Source organism: Chiloscyllium punctatum, chromosome 25 (genome assembly GCF_047496795.1).
Source record: "Chiloscyllium punctatum isolate Juve2018m chromosome 25, sChiPun1.3, whole genome shotgun sequence".
NCBI classification, from domain to species: Eukaryota; Metazoa; Chordata; class Chondrichthyes; order Orectolobiformes; family Hemiscylliidae; genus Chiloscyllium; species Chiloscyllium punctatum.
The window spans coordinates 58,715,205-58,729,766 of NC_092763.1; the positions used below are offsets into that span (position 1 = coordinate 58,715,205).

At 42.4% G+C, this 14,562-nt stretch overlaps 1 protein-coding gene across 1 annotated transcript in view; it reads right to left on the bottom strand.

The window, feature by feature from the left end:
* Positions 1-2,680, bottom strand: part of lnx2b (ligand of numb-protein X 2b) — a 51,901-nt gene extending 49,221 nt beyond the window's left edge. Inside the window, exon 1 of the mRNA XM_072595320.1 lies at positions 2,431-2,680. The gene's annotated coding sequence lies outside the window, so the exon portion shown is untranslated. The remainder of the gene's footprint in view (positions 1-2,430) is intronic.
* Between the last annotated feature and the right edge of the window lie 11,882 nt (positions 2,681-14,562).

Consider the following 14,562-nt stretch of genomic DNA (forward strand, 5'->3'; position numbering starts at 1 on the left):
CATAGCACCATTAAATAGTGAAACACCTCAAAATGTTTCACAGGAATGTTATAAAATAAAAATTCCTGGACTTCTCTAAGTGCAAAATTCTGATGGCAAATTTGCTATAATTATCCAGAATAAAGCATTTACATTTACAGTTGGAAAAAGGAGATATTATTTTTCTTCAACTGCTAACAGTTAAGCTAACAGACATCTGAGGAAAAAAAAAAGCCTTTTATTTTTTGCACTGATGTTTGAAGGACAAAGTTGTTTTTACTTTTCCTGAACCAACAATTGGTTCTTAGAGAGACTATCATGGACAAGAATAGCATATTGAAAGTACCCTTTGACTGAGATCCAATTGGCAATTTAACAAGTAGTTTTCAAGCAAACTGATACAAATGTTAAATAAAAACCAAAGAACTGTGGATGTTGTAAATCAGAAACAAATACAGTTCTGAAGAAGGGTCACTTGAACCTGAAATGTGAACTCTGTTTTCTCTCCACAAATGCTGCCAGACCTGCTGAGCTTTTCCAGGAATTTCTGTTTTTGTTTCTGATAACTGTTTTGGGTTCATGTTAGGTACATTGGTCCAGACTACAGGATTATCTCACTTATAGCAGCAGAAATCAGGTCAATCATGGACATCAATATACAGTTTGCACTTCACAAATATTTTGCTGGCAATTTAATGAGCGAGGATGTTAATCCTACTCTGAATAATATGAATTATATTAAGCACCACATCAAAATTTCACAGCCTGATTAACTGCTTATACTGTTTGTCTCACTTTGAAAGACTATTATTTCAGATGTCAGACCTCAAGTATTTAGTATTTTGTGTAATCAAGTCTGAAATTCCTAAAAATAAAACTAAACCACAATCAGATTTTGCAAATTATAACCATCATCCACTTCTATAGGTTCCATTAAAAGGTTCAGGCAATACTGCAATAAAATGTACAAACTGCAGGCAGTTCAAGACAGGGTTTCAAAATCAAAATACCTCTGCTGTAGAACAATAACAATTGAAGAGTCTCGGTTCTGCACATCTGCATGCTCAAGTCATTGGTAAACAGCATGATAGTGTAAACAATAGATACGTGGAATTGACTCCAGATGTTTACCAGGCAAAAAAAACAAGCACCTTCTCAAAACCAGAAACACAAAACCCAACAAACGCAGTTCTTCCATATTGTCAGAGCTCTGGAGACAAGCATCCTGATGCCGTGTCACCAAGATTAGTGGTAATGATCCTACCATCAGTGTCAATAAATTACTAAAACCAACAAACAAACAGTGAATGCTAGTTTTAAGTAACTGGAAATATGCCAAAGCAGCAGTAGGGCCAGTGCAGCTTTGGGTACAGCCCATAATGTAAACAAAGAGTGAATTGAAAACAGGAAATTTTGGGAATACACCAGAAGTCAATCAGCATTTATAAAGACAGACGTTTAAGTGCTCTGAGTATTTGCCCTTCCAATTAAGAAACAATTGGGATCAGCAAATGCTTTACGTTCCATTGAAGAGTTTTGCAATGTATATGGGGTACAGTGTTACAAAAAATATCCGTGAAAACTGCATTGAGAGGTATGCCAAATGTGAATACCAACATTTAAATTTGGAAAGTAAATACAAAGCTTGATTGATTTTTCCCATCTTTACCTGCCTGGCTTATCCAGAGCACGATTCATCACCTTCCTTCCCCAACTAGAACTGAACGGATATATAAATGACTCTTCTCCCTGACTCATGCACACACACGTCAATCAGAATCAACACCATTCCATCAGTGTTTGGTGTCCCGATGCTGTTTAAACAGCAAATACTCTGATTAACTGACCTCACAAAGCTTTCGATAGTTTTGACTGTTCACTTCGATAACTGCATCTGAACTTTGCCTTCGCTGATGAGCATTAATCTCTATCACAGTGCCCAGAACTGCGACTGACTACAATGGCAATTTCAAAACTCCTGCAAGTTTCCAACTCTGGGGCCATTAGTCCTCTGATATCCCAAAATGCAACCAACGTAAAGCTAATCTTCAGCCCCATAACTGTAATAAATCTAGACTGGGATTTCAATGTCACCATTATTTTAATTCCAACACGATCACTCGGTTAACATCCCACAATGTGTCATGCCACAATCCTGGGATTTTTGTTTGTTCCGTCTCTGTATTTATTGTAAAACTTTTGCTTTACAACTAACCAAAGTGTCGGTGATTTTACAGCAGCCCGCACCATCACGGAAATGTAACCCGTCTCTACCTGCATGGCTCAATCCAGACTGACGCCAATCACCATCGATCCGGAGAACAAAGAACTGGAACACCAATCTTAACAGAATCAATAAGAAGCAGAACCCGAATGGGAAACCGAACCCCCAAATGTCAGCGCTTTCTAACGCATGGTTTAACTGCAAATTTGGCCGCGCCTGAAATTTACCTGTCGAACCTTTCGAGCGAGTGGGAGGGAATCACTGAAGTCGAACGAGTCCTTTTCTGATTGAACAGGAACAAAGTCCGCTCTTTCACGAGCAAATGCTTCAAAACACAGATCTCTCCCTCTCCCTCTCCCTCTCCCAGCCAAAATGAAAGACACATTCAACACTGCATTGTATTGCCAGTCGTCACAATAGAAAGCACACTCTCCAACTACAACCTCACTTATTCACCTAATCCTTTTACCAAGGGGGAAATAAAGGGAAGGAACTGACGTTTGGTAGGCGGGCTGCGTCAGCATGGAGACCTGTACGTCAAACAGCCACATGAAGGAGGTTCTGGCTCAGTGACTTGTGAGGAGTGCCCTTGGGTTCCATAATTCAACTGTGAAATATGAAGCTCCTTAGTCTAGGGTATAACTCACTGCAAAATACAACTATTGAAAGTTACTTAGGTTTGCAACAGGGATTGTCACATTAAAATCCAACTCAAAACCAATGGACACAGGGTGTACCTAAAATTATGTACCTACTCAATCAATATTCATCAGAAATGTTATTAACCTGCTCGCCCACAACTTGGAACACAGAACAAAATAGTATTACCTCAAACAGAATCCCTGAAGATGAATTTTCTGGGCTGAACTGAACCACTGATTAAAAAGCACAAAGTGAACTTTATTTTCCCCAAATTAATGAGATCCAAAGCCTGTTTGAAGCTCAGTTTTGAAAGGACTGACCATCTAAACCTGGAGCAGGATTTAAGATATCCGAGTTTGTAAAAATGCCTGTCAGCAATTTTGGTGCACACAAGCGAACAGCTTGGTATAGCACCAGACAGAATCACGGACTATTGTAAAACATGAAGTTTCTCCACCATTGAATCTGAACTGGCTCTTTCTAAGAGAAATCTAGTCAGACCAACTTACTTGTGCATAGTCCTGCTACTCTTTATCCCTCAAGTATTTTTGCAATTCTCATTTCCATAAGATATAGGAGCAGAATTAGACCATTCAGCCCATCAGACCTGCTCCACAATTTGACCGTGGCTGACATGTTTCTCAACTGCATTCTCCTGCTTCTCCCCATAACCCTTGGTCTCCGTACTAATCAAGAACCTTTCTATCTCTGTCTTCAATACACTCAATGACTTGGCCTCCTCAGGCTTCTGCAGCAATGAGTTTCACAGATTCACCATCCTTTGACTGAAGAAATTCCTCCTCATCTCAATTCAAAAGGGTCCTCACTTCACTCTGATGGTGTGCTCTTTTCCTAGTCTCTCCTACTAGTGAATACGTCCTCTCCATGTCCACGCTATCCAGGTCTTTCAGTGTTCTATAAGTTTTATCAGATTCCCCCCCATCCTTCTAAACTCCAACAAGTATACACCTAGAGTTCTCAACCGTTCCCCATATCACAAGCCCTTCATTGTCAGGATCATTCTTGTGATCCTCCTCTGGCTCCCTTCCAGCACATCCTTCCTTAGATATGGGCACAAAACCAATTGTATAACTGCTTCTAAAACTGCTGTTGCTCCTTTCAACTTACGCCCTGAAGCTTAAGTATCATCTACTTTTTCCAGCATCATTCTCTGACAGATTGTTACCCACTCACTCAACCTATCAAATCCATCTGCAACTTCCCCTTACATCTTCTTCACAACATACTTTCCTGCAGTGCAATAAGACCAAAAGAAGTAAGGTGATCTGAAAGTCTTCGCCTCCAGTTTCATTTGTATTTATCATCTACGAATTTAGCCACTATGCCTTTGCTCACCTCATCTAATTCACCGAAGTAAAATGTCAAATGTTGAGGCCCCAGTACAGACTCCACTCATGGGTCTCTCCATTTTCTGTGAGTCAACCAATCCTCTATCCATGTTAACATGTTACTCTCTATGCCATAAGCATTTAGCTTTTGCAATAACCTTTAATGTGACATTCTGTAAAAGCTTTCCAGAAATCCAAGTGCAGTAATTCTACATGCTTCCTGCTATTCACATAGTACATTAATCCTTCAAAGAACTCCAATAGTTTTAGATTTAGAATTTATTTCACATGTACTCAAGTACAGAAGGAGTTCAGTGAAAAGTGGTTAAACATAATTTCCATTCGATTAACCATACAGAGGGACCTATGGATCCAGGTACACAATTCTCTGAAGTTTGCATCACATACAGACAGGAGACCTTATAGAAGTTTATAAAATAATGAGGTGTGTAGATAGGATTAATGGTAGTGTCTTTTCCTTGGCATTGAGGATTTCAAGAGAGGGGAGAGATTTTAAAAAGGCACGAGGGGCAAATTGTTTGCAACATTTAAAATACATTTGAATAAATATATGAATAGGAAAGGTTTGGAGGGATATGGACCAGGAGCAGGCAGGTCGGAGTAGTTTGGGATTATTTTCGACATGGACTGATTGGACCTAAGGGTCTGTTCTGAACTGTATGACTCTATGATTATTTCAAACTATGTTGAATGCTTCCCATGCAAGGGAACTCTATAGAAGGACACATTTTATGTCTACAATTTATATCTGGAATTTATTTCCATTCTCATAGTCACTGGTTTCAAGAAAAAAACATCCTTCCACCTCAATATAATTTTATTATGCATGAATGTCTGATTGCACTCACCATGGACTGCACTAAAATATCACTGCTTGTCCTTCTGACAAAATCAAACACTTGCCTCTTCTTTGCAATAGTCTGCAAATACACACCCTGGAGCAGGCAATAGTGGGAATGGAGTTCGATGAACCCACTACCCAACAGGCTTGTTTACATTCTCACTTAGTAGTTGAGTCCAAGAATGCAAACACCCCTTATGTCTGATTCTATCCCCCTTATTACCTGCTGTTCCTGGAACAACTCACTATTTAATGGATATCTGCTGAAAGACCAACATCCCTTCTGCTCGTCACATTCCTGCTCACTATGCTACTCCTGTGGAGGCAACCATTCCCCCACCTCCGCCTCCCCCTCCACCCTGACACATAATTGACTGGAGTGAGGATTAGCCTCCACTCAGTTTCTAACATAACCATCTGCGGTGTGTTTATTGCACAGGTACATGTTACTGGTGTTAGACTGACACCTTGGTGTGACATACAACAAGACATTCCCTCCTGACAAGCATACAAGCAACCTGGCTGTCTGCAAAAGAATACATCACTGTGGGATTACTGATAATGCATTTATGGTTATCGAGGGCCAAAAGCAAGGCAAGACAAGATATGAATGCTGTGAGAACGTGGGTGAGCACTAAGTGAGTAAGTGCTAAGAGAGCAAGCAAACAGCCCTGAAATGCAGCCTGGGTGAGCTGGGTGCCCGCTTCTGCATGTAAACTGTCCCTGTGGCAGCTTTTCAATGCTGATGGTGTGCCTGTATTGTACGTCTGTGCTTCCTAAACACCCTGTAAGCAAATCGGAGAGGTGCTGTGATGGCCATGATGGGTTGGCATGTGTTGGATGCCAGTGTCAATGAGAGATTCACGTAACTTGTGCCCATGGATTGTGCTCTGAATTGAGCCAGGTACCTACTCTGACCTCCATGTTGAGAATTCTCAACATCTAGCTTATTTGGCACATTTTGTGATCTTGAATGCTGATTATTAATGAGTGGAGTTGTGATATTAACAAGGTGTTTAACAAACAATATTTCCTTTCAATTGTCACCCCATTGCTACCTGGGACAAGCCCACCTCACTGTAACACAAAACCATAAAAGATGAAGCAAGCTGCTCCTGACATCGAGATACGTTTTGATTTTCTTCTCATCTTTGTCTTCCACAAACCTCCCCAGAGCCCACATCACTCAGACCTCTGTAAGGTTCCATAATAAGAGTGGACATGACCTCTGGGTAAAATGTTTATTCATCTTCAAATGCCCCCTGTAGAAATCTAACTTCTTACTGTGTCAAAGGGTAAATTTTGCTGAGGGCTGGTCATTTAGTATTACTAACCATTTCAATAGATAACGACTTTCACTGATTGCTTATATTTTAAAGCAACTCAAGGTATATGAAATATTTAGATAAATTGTAACCTTAAGTGCCCAAACTAATTGTGATTTTACATCCTGTAATGTGAGAGAAGGCAATATTTGTGTTCAAATCAATAGCAAAGTTGAGCTTGCTTTCTCAGCATATCCACCCGCAGGTTTGCAACATCTGTGCTATGCCTTGCCATGCCATTCCTGTTAGATTAGATTAGATTCCCTACAGTATGGAAACACAACAACTCCACACCGACCCTCCAAAGAGTAACCCACCCAGACCCATTCCCCTCTGACTAACACTATGAGCAATTTAGCATGGCCAATTCACTTGACCTGCACATCTTTGGATTGTGGGAGGAAACCGGAGCACACCCAGAGGAAACCCATGCAGACACGGGGAGAATGTCGAACTCCACACAGCCAGTTGCCTGAGGCTGGAATCAAACCTGGGACCCTGATGCTGTGAGGCAGCAGTGCTAACCACTGAGCCATCGGGCCACCCTAGCATATTGCTGTTTAAGGCAGAGCCTAAAACTGGCAGTACTATCACACTGAGGTCCAATTTAGTGCAGATACACAGAGAAACAGCAAACACATTGTGCATTATTGTCCATTCACCAAATGGTCAAGTTGGTAACTCGTCCTCCCTTCAGTCAAGGGTAGGCAGCCATTATCGGTCAGAGGATCCTGGTACTGTCAGTTATGACCAGAATCTGCATTAAATCCATGGGCTTGGACACAGTCAGTTATTCGCTTGGGCTGCTCATGGTCTTGGGAACATGTCTGACTACAGTTGGGGAGAGGGCAGCAGTATGTTCTGTTGGATCAACATCAGCAAGTAGGGGGATTACATATCATCCGTTAGGGAGCTGCAAGTACAATGGTCAGGGGTTAGGGTTAGGGCAACTAGGTGTTGTCTGATGCTGAAGTGATCTCAACAAGCTGCGTTCCTTGCCATCACTTGTCATTCTCTAGATGCGAAGCACAATTGGAAAATAGCCAGGCCAATGATCAGGGTCAGTTGCACTGGGCACTAGAAACCAGACAGAACCTGATTGATACATAGTTCCAGTGGATGGGAACTGGATGCAGCTGACATCACAGAGTGTAAAATAATCATTGGTCATCATGCCAATATTTGGCTTGTATTATAGGGGAGAACATTATGGGGGAGATAGTCAGCATGGCTTTGCGTGTGGGAAATCATACCCGTGAATTTGATTGAGTTTTTTTTGAAGAGGTGACCAAGAAAATAGATGAGGGCAATGCAGTAGACGTTGTCTACATGGATTTTAGTAAGTCCTTTGACAAGGTACTGCACATTAGACTGTTGAGTAAGGTGATGGTAGAGGTTTGTTTTTCAAGCGGGAGGCCTGTGATGAGTGTTGTGCCAGAAGGAGTAGTGCTGGGTCCACTGTTATTCATCATTTATATGAATAATTTGGATAAGAATTTGGGGGGTAAGGTTAGTAAGCTTGCTGATGACACCAAGATTGTTGTTATAGTGGATAGTGAAGAAAGAAATCTGAGAATGCAGCAAGATCTTGATCAATGGGGCCAGTAGGCTGAGGAGTGGCAGATGGGGTTTAATTTAGATAAATGCAAGGTGTTTCATTTTGGGAAGGCAAACCAGAGCAGGACTTACACAGTCAAAGGCAGAGCCCTGGGGAGTGTTATAGAACAAAAGGATCTCAGGGTACATGTTCATAGATACTTGAATTGAATCACAGGTGAACAGGGCAGAGAAGAAGGTTTTCAGCATGCTAGCTTTCATTGGTCAGAGCATTGAGTAGGGAGTTGAGATGTCTTATTGCAGCTGTACAAGATGTTAATGAGGCCACATTTGAAGTATTGCATGTAGTTCTGGTTGCCCTACTATAGACAGGATATTATTCAACTAGAAAGATTTACTAGGATGCTACATGGACTAGAAGGTGTGAGTTTTAAGGAAAGGTTAGATGGGCTGGGACTTTTCTCCCTGGACCGTAGGAGATGGAGGGCTGACTTGGTAGAGGTGTACAAGATGACGAGAGGCATAGATAGAGTGGATAGCCAGAGACTTCTTCCCAGGGTGGAAATGGCTATCACGAGGGAGCATAATTTTAAGATGATTGGAGAAAGGTTTTGGGGAGATGTCAGAGGTAGATTCTTTACAGAGAGTGGTGGGTGCATGGAATGTACTGCCAGCAGTATGTAGGTTAGGATAAAGTGAGGACTGCAGATGCTGGAAATCAGAGTTGAAAGTGTGATGTTAGAAAAGCACAGCAGATCAGGCAACATCCAAGGAGCATAGGATAAAGGTCAGAGAGTCTTTACTCAGAGAGTAGTAAGGGTATGGAATGCTTTGCCTGCAACGGTAGTAGATTCGCCAACTTTAAGTACATTTAAGTCGTCATTGGACAAGCATATGGACGTACATGGAATAGTGTAGGTTAGGTGGGCTTCAGATTGGTATGACAGGTCGGCGCAACATCGAGGGCCGAAGGACCTGTACTGAGCTGTATTGTCCTATGTTCTATGTTTATGGAGGTATATAAAATCATGAGAAGCATAGATAAGGTAGATAGCTGACAACTTTTCCTCATGGCAGGGGAGTCTAAAACTAGACGGCATGGTTTTAAGGTGAAAGGGGAGAAATACAAAAGAGTCGAGAGGGGCAATTTTTTTCACACAGATGGTGGACAGTGTCTTGAATGAGTTGCCAGATGTAGTGGTGGAGCTGAATACAATTTCATCATTTAAAAAGCTTTTAGACAGGTACCTGGATGGGATACGTACGGACGGATACGGGTCGAAAGTGTGGTGCTGGAAAAGCACAGCAGGTCAGGCAGCATCCGAGGAGAATCAATGTTTCAGGCAAAAACCATTCATCAGAATTCCTTTGCCTGAAACGTTGATTTTCCTGCTCCTCGGATGCTGCCTGACCTGCTGTGTTTTTCCAGCACCACACTCTCGACTCTGATCTCCAGCATCTGCAGTCCTCACTGCATAGAGTTTCTCCATGGAGGGATATGAACCAAACACAGACAATCGGGACTAGTTTAAATTGGGAAAACTGAGTGACATGGGCCGAAGGGCATATAACACTATGATTGTATAACTGCAGGTTCTATTGGTCTTGTTTGTATTTCTTTTCTTAAAAAAATAAGCTCATCTTTGGAATTGCTCATCTGCTTGTCTGCATATGATGTTCTTCTTCTGGACAATGACAAGATGTGAATGCCCAGTAGACACTGGGGGAAGTGTGACATTGACATTGAGAGGATGGTTAGATTGAATGTAAGTATGGACAAGTAAACTGGCCTGTTAGCAAAATGATAACAAGGGTGAGAGTATATTGTATGTTCCAGGGAGTGCAAGCAATTTGGATGCTCTGCTATTACCTTTCCAGTGAAGGGCAAGGCCAGATTATCAACACTTGTCTAGGTGCAAGATAGCCACAGGGATCAGTGCTGGGTCCACTGTTATTCATCATTTATATGAATAATTTGGACAAGAATTTGGGGGGTAAGGTTAGTTAGCTTGCTTTTGTTATAGTGGATAGTGAAGAAAGGTATCTGAGAATGCAACAAGATCTTGATCAATAGGGCCCGTAGGCCGAGGAGTGGCAGATGGGGTTTAATTTAGATAAATGCAAGGTGTTTCATTTTGAGAAGGCAAACCAGAGCGGGACTTTCATTGAATATCTGGTGTGTGGCAAGTTGTTCCAGGAATGGTGAATCGTAAAGTGGAGATAGAATTAAATGTGAGCGACACCAAAGGGATAATGGAGGTAGTTATGAGGCTCAATTGGTAAGGGACGCGAGAAATCCTGTTGGTTCTCATGGCGAAAATCCCTCCAAGACACTCACTGCATCCCGCAGTTATTTAAAAAAACCCATAAGATTCAGTCCATGATGTTGCAGGCTGTTTGGTGCAATTTTCAAGATATTTTGATAGTAAATTGCCACACGCTTGGCCACTGCAAATAGAATTTGCAGAGTAATTATTATTTTAGAGTCATAGAGTCATGCAGTATTAGGTTGAACTAGCAGAGTCATAGAGTCATGCAGTATTAGGTTGAACTAGCTCACACCAACCATGTGGCCAAACTAAACTAGTTCCATCCAAATGCCTCTCAAATGTTGCAATTGTACCAGCCTCCACCACATCCTCTGGCAGCTCATTCCATACACGTACCACTCTCTGTGTGAAAAAGTTGCCCCATAGGTCTCTTTTATATCTTTCCCCTCTCACCCTAAACCTATGCCCTCTAGTTCTGGACTCACCCACCCCAGGGAAAAGACTTTGTCTATTTAATCTATCCATGCCCCTCATGATTTTGTAAACCTCTATAAGGCCACCCCTCGGCCTCCAACACTCCAGGAAAAACAGCCCCAGCCTGTTCAGCCTCTCCCTATTCTCCCTAAACTCCATCTGCCACTTCTCAGCCCATTGGCCCATCTGGTCAAGATCCTGTTGTAATCTGAGGTAACCTTCTTTGCTGTCCACTACACCTCAAAGTTTGGTGTCGTCTGCAAATTTACTAACTATATCTCTTATGCTCACATCCAAATCATTTATGTAAATTACTCCATTGGTCACGGGCCTCGAGTCTGAAAAACAACCCTCCACCACCACCCTCTGTCTTCTACCTTTGAGGCAGTTCTGTATCCAAATGGCTAGTTCTCCCTGTATTCCATGAGATCTAACCTTGCTAACCAGTGTCCCATGGGGAACCTTGTCGAACGCCTTACTGAAGCCCATATAGATCATATCGACCACTCTGCCCTCATCAATCCTCTATGCTCCTCCTTCAAAAAACTCAATCAAGTTTGAGACATGATTTCCCACGCACAAAGCCATGTTGACTATCCTTAATCAGTCTTTGCCTTTCCAAATACATGTACATCCTGTCCCTCAGGATTCTCTCCAACAACTTGCCCACCACTTTCTCTGACAGTTCATTCCACACACGAACCACCCTCTACTGGTTTGTAAATGTTATGCACTGCTGCTACTAAGCATCAGTGATAGAAAGGGGTGGATCTTGTGGACATGGTGTCAATCAAGAGGGCTGCTTAGTCCTGGATGTTGTCAACCTGTTGTTGCAGCATTGTCAGAGCTGCACTCATCCAGGTAACAGAAATGTTATAACTTTGCCTTCATTATTGTAGGCTATTTTCCTCCTGGAATGAGAGAAAGTGCAGGTAGTGGGACATAAAAGTGGGTGAGAAGCTATTATTTTTGATGCAGGTGGGGCAACTGTCTCAAGTTGTTGAGTAGCAGGGTAGAGACCATGCAGCATTAGTGGTGTTGGGAATTGGGGTGGGTAAGAGCGAGTGGGGGAAGATGTTGAAGGCAATAGTGAGAATGGAACCATGGGCCTTGCGAGGCATTGAATGGAGTATCCGAAATAGAGTAAAAGTGAGGTAATGGACAGTACAGTGGATGGAAGCACTTATACTGATGGAGTGGAGAGGGACATTGACCTTTTTCCTGCAGTGCTGGGCACCCCTCCAGATGGCTGCAACTGCCTTAACCTAGGTGCCAACCCTTGGACCAGGCTGGCATGGACAGGTGGCATGGGGCCTCCACTGCTGGTCCGGGGTGGGGGGGGGAGCAGGAAGTCCTGTTGCTGCACCTCCCTGTCCAGCAAGGCTTCCAGATTTCAAATCCACATGATAGGGCACCAATGCCACCTGTCTGCCATGTCCAAGACAAACATCAGGAATCATCCAGGCCAGTTCCAGACAGACAGCTATTTAAGTATGGTGCGGGTACAAGAGGTGTGGTAAATTTCAGGATATCCTGTTCCATGGGTGACCAGTGATAAAATGAGGGAAAGTAAGAACTGAAGATCAGAGTTGAAGAGTGTGGTGCTGGAAAAGCACAGCCATTCAGGAGCATCGATGATTCAAGCATACGTTCTTCATCAGGAATGTGTTGGGGTGGGGGTGGGCAGAGAGATAAATGGGAGGGGTTAGGGCTGGGTCAAGGTAGCTGAGAATGCGATAGGTAGATGAAGTTGAGGGTGAAGGTGATAGGTTGGAGAGGAGGGTGGAGCAGATAGGTGGGAAGGAAGATGGACAGGTAGGACAGTGGTGCTGAGTTGGAAGGTTGGGACTGGGATCAGGTGGGCTAGGGGAAATGGGGAAACTGGTGAAGTCCACATTGACGCTGTGTGGTTGAAGGGTCCCAAGGCAAAACACTGATTCTCCTGGTCCTCGGATGCTGCCTGACAGGCTGTGCTTTTCCAGCACCACTTTTCGACATCAGAAGTTAGGGATATCGTGCGTAGGGTTTTGATCATTAATAAGTCTGGTTTGGTGAGATACAGTGAAAAAACTCACTAGGACCTCATGGTGAAAACCTTCCAAAACACCTCAACACAATTCACAGTTAGCCTAAAAATGTAAGGGTCAGCCCTCTGTTCTTTATAGCATCTCTTCGAATGGTGTTTGAAGGTAAGATTATACGGACACCTGGTGGACAGGCATAGAATTGCAACACATCTTCAATGCATCAGTACAGAGATTAAGTTCTTACAACTTTCTTTTGCCAGTGAGTGATTGTGCCATCTAACCAAGGACAATTCCAGATTAGATCTCCATTCTGTATTGTTGGTTATTCGCACTTGCATTACTGGAATCATTACAACTGAATTTAGACAAGATCAGGAATCACACGACACCAGGTTAGAGTCCAACAGGTTTATTTGAAATCACAAGCTGTCAGAGCGTAACCCCTTTTGTCAGGTGAAGACTACTTCAACTGACAAAGGGGCAGTGCTCTGAAAACTTGTGATTTCAAATAAACCTGATGGACTATGACCTGGTGTCTTCCATTCCGGCCGAGTGTGTGGTGCTGGAAAAGCACAGCAGGTCAGGCACATCCAGGGAGCAGGACAATCCTGTTCCTGGGATGCTGCCTGACTTGCTGAGCTTTTCCAGCACCACACTGTCGACTCTGATCTCCAGCATCTGCAGTCCTCACTTTCTACTTGTCCATCTCAGTCCAACACTGGCACCTCCACATAATAACAGGAGTTCAGAATTAGCATACAGAAACTTGGTCTTATATCTCACTCCAACTGCCTGGCTTCACATGGCACCATTCAAGCCTAATGTGTGGGTGGAATTTTACCCAGCAAGTCATTGCTTTCACAAGAGAAGGGCCTAGAAGACTAAGAAGTAGAGCTAAAATTGTAGGAATAAAAAAATTATCTGCCTTACCCATAAATCTAATCATTGTCTCTGATATACAATTGCAGTTAGCATCCAAACTTGCAATCTCTAATCACAGTCACTGCTGTCTCAATAATAAATCAACGACTGATTAAAGCTACCTTCTATTACAGAATAATCTACATAATATATGAATGTTGATTACTGGCAATCCATCACTACTGTATTACTTCCTATGCTTAGTCATTAAATTGGTGTGTTACTTTTTAAGAAATAGGTTTCAGGAACTAACTGAAAGATGGGAGAGCTGAAGAGACAGAGAGACTTAAGAAAGGGAACCCCATTGCTTTGAACCTAAGCAACTAAGTACACATCTGCCCACTGGCAATAACGGTAGGGCAAGCAAAGTGGAGTTCTGCCCGTTAGAACAGAATTGGAGGAATACAGAGTTCAGTGAGGAGGAAGGATTGGAAGGGATTATCCAAAGGGTGGAATACATGGAGGAAATTAAAGAGGAAGAAATTCGAAGCCAAGATGTAGATTGTGAAGCAGTCAATGTTTGTAAGGCATTTGCAGAATCTTCGTTTCTCAAATGATAAATAGCTTGTTCTGTGAACTTTCAATACTAATGAAAATTCAGTTGACTATCAGCATTAAATCAGCAGGTTTTAGTTTAACTATGTGAATTGTACCCACAGAAAGTGTCAAAGTAGGAAATAAGTAGCAGCAGAATTAGATTGTGGGATGTGACTGTGAGCATATTAAAAAGAATGTCTAAATTGTGGGGCATAAAGTCAGGACTGACAATTTATTTTTAAAAAAGAGCGATCAGGAAGTGATTGAGCCGCTTACACTCCGTTTATTTCCAACTTCCCACTTCAGTGCAAACAACCATTTATCTAATTTTCGGAGGTACTTTGTCGTTAATTCAAATTAAATCAATCTGACAGCCTTGCAGTAATTATCTGGTT